Below are 7,093 nucleotides of genomic sequence, written 5' to 3'. Positions count from 1 at the left end.
TTTATGGAGAGTAAATATTGGTACGTCACATGCTGTTCGCCTATGGCGAAAATTGATTGTCTTTTGTTTTCTTGTGACGTCTTTCCCAATAAGTTCGCTAGTCTCGGTGCCCGGCCGCTTTTCACTCTCCGACGGTCTCAATGCCCTATTCAATCATGTCCCACTATATTCCATTGTTGACCTCCACACCCACTAACTTTCGCGGTATATCTCCTCCCCCACCCTATATTAACGATCTTATTTTACCTTCGATAGACTATGACTCATTCTCACGTGCCATTTCAAACTACTTCCGCACTCTTTGCGCAACAGTGTCCACTCCGACATACCACCGTCAGTTACTCCATTTACATCGATGTGACGCCCAACGGATTCACGGATGCAGCGACGTGACTGTTTATTGCACACATACCACGCTGGAGAAATTAAAAAGGAGTGAAAATTGTGTGCAAGTGAAGCTTCAGTTAGAAGGTAACCTGGCGCAAACAGCGGCTATTTGGACGAAATTCACGTTATCGATCGTGATTAAGCGAGTGAGTACAAAATTGTTGTTTAGTTTTATTGCCATTATAATTTTCATTCCATCACTTAGTGCGCGGGTTTTTGACAAATTACCTTCAAAATACAAAGATAATGTCGATTTTCGGAATTAAATTATACTATTCCAATATATAGCAAACTCTAAATAGCTCCTTAAGAGGTGATAGAGGGTAAGAACTGATATTCCTTCGAACTTTGGTATTCTCCGATAATCTCTCGGGAATGCAATAAAAACTTCTTAGTGTCTGTCTTTTACGTGCGTTTTTCAGCATCCTTCTTCATCGCCGTGTGTTTTGACAACGATCCTATGGTCTAGCATTGTATCTGCTTCTCTGTTTACGGGGAATGTGATTTACTGATTGTTACGGAGTGAAAGGAGAAGATTTTGTACGGACGTGCGCGCGGAGTCAAAATCCAATGGAGTGATCGTGATTATTACGTGAGTGTTGAAGTACAAGTCCTATCTATTAAGTGCCGTCATCTTAGATCGGAAATTCGGAAAACCGTTTCACGCAGCACTCAATACTATTCTCCTTTCAGCTATCACTTCCATATTTGCATGTATACAAACCATCACTTGGTTTGAGGAAATGAGTGAGCGATGAAATTGGTTAGATTTTTTATGATCCCACTCAATTAAACTTCTACGCCCAACCCAAATTTTCAGTCGTGCACTTAGTACCGTCACTTCAATTGGCACCCATGATTAATATTCCCGAAACTTATCGCGTGGATTTTAATGTATTATCGGCATTGTTTCTCAATTTTCAGTCCCATAAAAGTTAAATGTTTCAATTCCTCAAGTTACATTCCTGTTTCTTAGCTAGATTTAATTAGCATACAAATCTGTGGTTAATCATTTATATTTTCTGGTGCCATTGGTTCATTTAATCATTTTATCTATACATTCCCAAGAAGTACTGCAGATGAAGATAATACTTAGCATTTATTCAAAGCATTCATTTATGATGATTATCAACTGTCCCGACTTCCAGTAATATTTCTAGCGTGTGCAATTTTGCAGTTGCTGAACTACGAGTCGTCCTGCCAAATGATCCCGGTGTTCGTCGGGACAGTTGTCACGCCTATGAAGTGAGAAGAAAATCTGGTGGGGGACACCGTTACGTGCATGTTTGCGGAGCGGAAACACACCGGAATAATCGTAAGTGAAAAAGTTAATTTTCATGTACATGCAAGTGATATTGCAATCTATACAGGGGTACCAACTCCCTCCACGGCTCACCATCACAAACCTGAAGATTAAATATTGCAAAACAGATGACTCGCCTCCTACTCCCATAACCATTAATTTGTATATTCCAATAAGCCTACTTTTTCTCACAAGCGCCCCTCATCCCCATCCTAAGTGATATTCACATTTTTTGGTGATGACCCTTAAATTGGTCTGGACCGCTGGATAGCTCAGTGAATGTTAGGACGGGGTAAAAGAGTAATTTTATACGAACATGCATTTAGAGAGTTCCCTCTTGGGGAGGGAATTTATCTTCGAAAAAATTCCACTTGTGACGACGAGTATTTTCCTTGCTATTGCGCGTCTCCAGTGTATAATGGAAGAAAAAGATCGAAATTTAAATTAAATTCATTTCGAAATATACCCTCCGCTAATGCAATCCATGGAATTAACAAGCGACTATTGGACCGATTTGCTACCTCCCACGACCTTCAGATTTTCGCACATTTTTGAGGAACCGTTTGAGCCCCCACCTCCAAACTCCTTCCTCACACTTACCCTACCCACTTCGAATAGTACCTAATTTATTATTTCTTGGAGTGTGGGTCTGACTTAGGTTACTATAAGGGTGTTTACGGATATCAGCTACTCCATACACGAAATGTCCTTGCGCGCGAACACAATAGGCATCAATTTCCAAAAATTTATCACGAAGTGTTTCCAACAGACATAACATTATGTTGATGTAAGTAAATTATATTCACCTCGACTTGTTTTGCGCTAAATATGAATCCGAATTTTCGACGCCCGTAACTGTACAGCTATGCCAAAGCCTTGTTCACAAATAAATTCATCACTTGATTAATGGTGGATCAGAACAATAAACCACTTAATCTTTCAATCACAGAACAAATCGCGAATCAATCCTGAAATGAATATCAGAAGTTTAATTTCATTACGATTGTTTTCCTTGGTAGATACAACTATCTGACTTGATACCGGATAATATCAATAGAAATTTTAGCCAGCATCAGCTGATGATCATCCTTAGCAGAGTTATAGAATTTTTGAGTGGTGTGATCCAACACAAAACCCTCTTGTAGAATTTCATTCCATGGCTTGTTCAATTTGGGAAGGGGAATACGCAAAATACACAAAACGCCGGGATGGTGCACAAAATATTCCATGTGAACCAATTTTAGCCGGTAGAGTAGCTCTACCTATAATACATCTGGGAAAAGTGTTTTTTTAACTTCCGGACGTCTTATGAACACTTTGTATGCGTGGATGTCGTAGTGATGACTGCTTATTCCATGTATTAATAAAAAATTTCCGGTACATACCAATAGAGCTCATAGTAATAATTGTTAATGGACGGGTGACGTCACTACTTTGGTCCCAACATGCCTCAGAGCGTCAATGGTAATGTGGTATTGCATCACGTGACATATGTACGCACGATTAACAAATTGATGCGCATTTGAGTGACAAGAGAAATCATTCGAGGGAAGCCTAGTGGCCTTATATTGGTTATTAAGTTTTAAAGTATTTTATTTTAAAGTATTTAAGTTTTAATATATTGTATTTCATTTTGATATGCACCTAATTTTCCTCCATCCCCGGGTTCATTAATGTCTGAATTTCCCACGTCACGTGATACATATGATGGACATACGTGTTTACCGAATAGGATGTTAGGCAGTTTATTTAAATCGGCATTTCACCAATCACAAAACTCCAGAATTGTAGGATCTATGAAACAGACTGGAGTTAGTAATTGAAAAACTCTTTCCTCACACTTGCCCTACCCACTTCGAGTAGTACCTAATTTATTATTACTTGGAGGCATTGGAATTGGGGCATGGATCAACTTCAAGAAGGTACGTCAGTAGATTTTACATTAATTGTGTATATATTTGTCGCTATTGTTATGTTGGCAGCCTGCGTGCTGTGAGTAGTGTTATGTTGGCAGCCTGCGCGCTGTGAGTCATGTGGGCAGCCTGCGCGCTGCTGAGTGTTACGTCCGGGCACAGTGCTGTTCGGGCGGTTGACGAGTTGAGAGAGGTCGCAGTCATTCGTTACTCATGTCTGTGAGACCCTAAGTGAAATAAAGTCTAAAAGCCAAAGAGCAAGATTGTTCTTCTTGTAGACAGCTTCCTTCGACATAATATCTGGCGACGAGGAAAACTGGCGAACGTGTGCTATCTTTCAACAGTAATATCCATGTTAAGAGAGCGGGATTGTAATTGAGGTTTTTTAGTCATGTCGAAACCTCCTATATTTGAACCCGGAATCGAGGACTTTGATTCCTTCGTGGGAAGACTTGAGTTATTCTTTCTCATAAATGGCACCGAAGACAGACTCAAGAAAGGTCATTTCTGTGTGAATCTGAATCCGGGCGTTTATGCGGAGTTAAAAATTTTATTAGCTCCAGTAGATTTCGCTAAGGCTACATATGATCAGTGTGTGCAGGCTTTGAGTACTAGGTATAAAAAGATAAGTAAGGTTATACCTGAGCGTTACAAGTTCAATTCTCGTAAGCAACAATCAGGGGAATCCTTACAAGACTACGTTTCTGAGATCAAGCGTTTATCAACGAAGTGCAACTATGGCTCGTTCCTGGATCAAGCATTGCGTGACAGGCTGGTGTCGGGTCTACGGAACACGTCTATGGTGAGTCGTCTATTATCAGAGAAGGACACAATGTCATTCGACGAGGCTTGCAGTATTATTTTCGAGATGGAAGCGGTAGAGCAGTCAACATTGGTGATGGCCGGTTCGAGTTCTGACTCTTTTATGGTTTCCTCCAAGTCTGAGGGTTCGCCTTCATTTGAACGTGTTGCCGCGAGGAAGAGTTTTCGTTCTCCCGTGAGGTCGACGTCATACCAGTCGAGGAGGGGGTCATCGCCGAGGCGAGGGTCTCCATTCCGGGGGCGTTCGCCATCACCTAGTCTACGCTCGGAAGGAGGTCAGAAGAAGAGGTGCCGGTATTGCTATTCCAGACATACTCCAGATAAGTGTCCAGCTAATAAGTGGTTGTGTTACAATTGTGAATGTCAAGGTCATACAGCTGAATTCTGTGGCAAGCAACAAGTGAATTTTGTTGTTACTGGAGTCAATGTATCTGTGAATGTGTTAAAGTCTCAGTCTGATTCATTATTTGTGAATATTGTTATTAACGGTAAATCTGTGCGGTTCCTTGTTGATACTGGGAGCTCTATTTCGATTTTGAGTTATGATGTTGCAAAGGAATTGCAGTTATTGTCGAAAATTTTGCCCTACTATGGTACTATAAAAGGTGTTGGGAATCACTTATTAGATGTGATTGGAAAGTGTGAGGTTAGTATTTGTTACGGCAAGTTGAGTACAATATTTTCCGCTGTAATTATAAGAAATGTATCATGTCCTGCTATACTGGGTCGCGATTGGCTGTCAGTATTAGCACCAAATTGGGGTATTACGTTATTACCTCATTTGTATAATGAGGGTGAGGTTGGTCTAATAAGTAGACAGGAAACTTGTATGTCCGTGCGGTCTAGCATAGAAGAGTACGTTCAGTCCTTGTCAGTGAAATTTCCTAAAGTATTTTCTAAACAGAGTAATGATAAACCAATTGAAAATATTAAGGTTAATCTAAATTTGAAAGAAAATGTTCCTCCTGTTTTTCATAAAGCATATACGGTTCCTTATGCATTGAGAAATGAAGTAGGCCTTGAGTTAGATAGATTAGAGTCTAAAGGCATAATTACTAAGGTGAAAACGTCTGATTGGGCAAGCCCTTTGGTTCTTGTTCCTAAAGGTAATGGAAAGATAAGATTGTGTGCCGATTTCAAGGCAACTTTGAATAAGTTTTTGAAGGTGGATCAACACCCTATGCCTATACCTGAGGATATTTTTAATCAGTTTACTGGCTGTACGGTGTTTTGTAGGCTAGACTTAACTGAGGCTTACTTGCAATTAGAAGTGCATGAAGCTAGTAAGGATTTTCTAGTTGTTAACACAATACGAGGTTTGTACAGATTTAATCGTTTGTGTTTTGGTCTGTCTCCTGCATGTGCAATTTTTCAGTCTGTTATTGACTCCATTTTAGTAGGAATTGATCATGTGGCACCATACTTAGATGATATTTTAATTGGTGGTAAAGATCTGGCTACTTGTAAGGAAGTTTTGAATAAGGTCATGATAAGATTAGAGGAATATAATGTCAAACTGAACGTACAGAAATCTGAATTTTTTGTCAACTCTCTATTGTTTTTGGGTTTTGAGCTGTCAAGTAAGGGTAAAGTTCCTTCGGCCACCAAGATTGAGAAAATTTTGTCAATGCCACCACCTGAGAATTTGACACAGTTAAAAGCCTTTGTTTCTATGTTCAATTACTACAGAAATTTTGTTCACATGTGTCCTGACATTTTGGAACCATTCCATAAACTTATGAGGAAAGATGAACCATGGGTATGGTCTTCGGAGTGTATGATTGCCTTTTCCAAATGTAAAACAGCTTTATCTGAAGCTTCTATGCTTGTTCTGTATGATCCAAGCAAAGAGTTAATTTTGTCGGTGGATTCCAGCTCCTTTGGGGTTGGTGCCATCCTAAGTCAAATTGAAAATGGTGAGGAGCGGCCTATTGCTTTTGAGTCAGCTACCTTAAATCAGTCCCAGAGGAACTATTCTCAGTTAGATAAGGAAGCATTGGCGATAATTTTTGGTGTAAAAAAGTTTCATAAGTATTTGTGGGGGAGGAAATTTACAATTTTCAGTGATCACTTGCCACTGAAAACAATTTTTGGGGAACAAAAAAAAATTCCAGTTATGGCTTCTTCTCGATTAATAAGATGGGCTACCACTTTATCGGCTTATAACTACTCTCTGGTACATAAAAAAGGAACTTTGATTCCTCATGCAGATGTATTGTCGCGTTTACCATCTTCAGATAGCATAAATGATAAGGAAGTGTTGTTTACATACTTGTCCACTCCCATGTTAGATTTAGATGAAGTGAGTGAGCACACTCGCAATGATAAGTTGATGAGCAGAGTCTTGGAGTATGTTTTAAAAGGTTTTCCAAATTCTTGTGCAGATGAATTGAAGGTTTATGAACGAAATAAGTGCGCCTTATCTGTAAGTAACAATTGTTTATTTTTTGGTGACCGAATTATTGTGCCTAAGAGTTTAAGACAGAAAGTATTAGAGATAATGCATTTTAATCATGCGGGTGTTGTACGATCCAAATTATTGGCACGTTCATATGTGTGGTGGCCTGGATTAGATAATGATATTTATAACAAAATAGCAACCTGTGACATTTGTCAGTCAACAAGGAATAGAGCAAATAACAAGTACCGTCAATCGTGGCCATTGGCT

The sequence above is a fragment of the Ischnura elegans genome, chromosome 4, assembly GCF_921293095.1.
Source record: "Ischnura elegans chromosome 4, ioIscEleg1.1, whole genome shotgun sequence".
NCBI classification, from domain to species: Eukaryota; Metazoa; Arthropoda; class Insecta; order Odonata; family Coenagrionidae; genus Ischnura; species Ischnura elegans.
Note: the sequence above shows the minus strand (reverse complement) of the source record.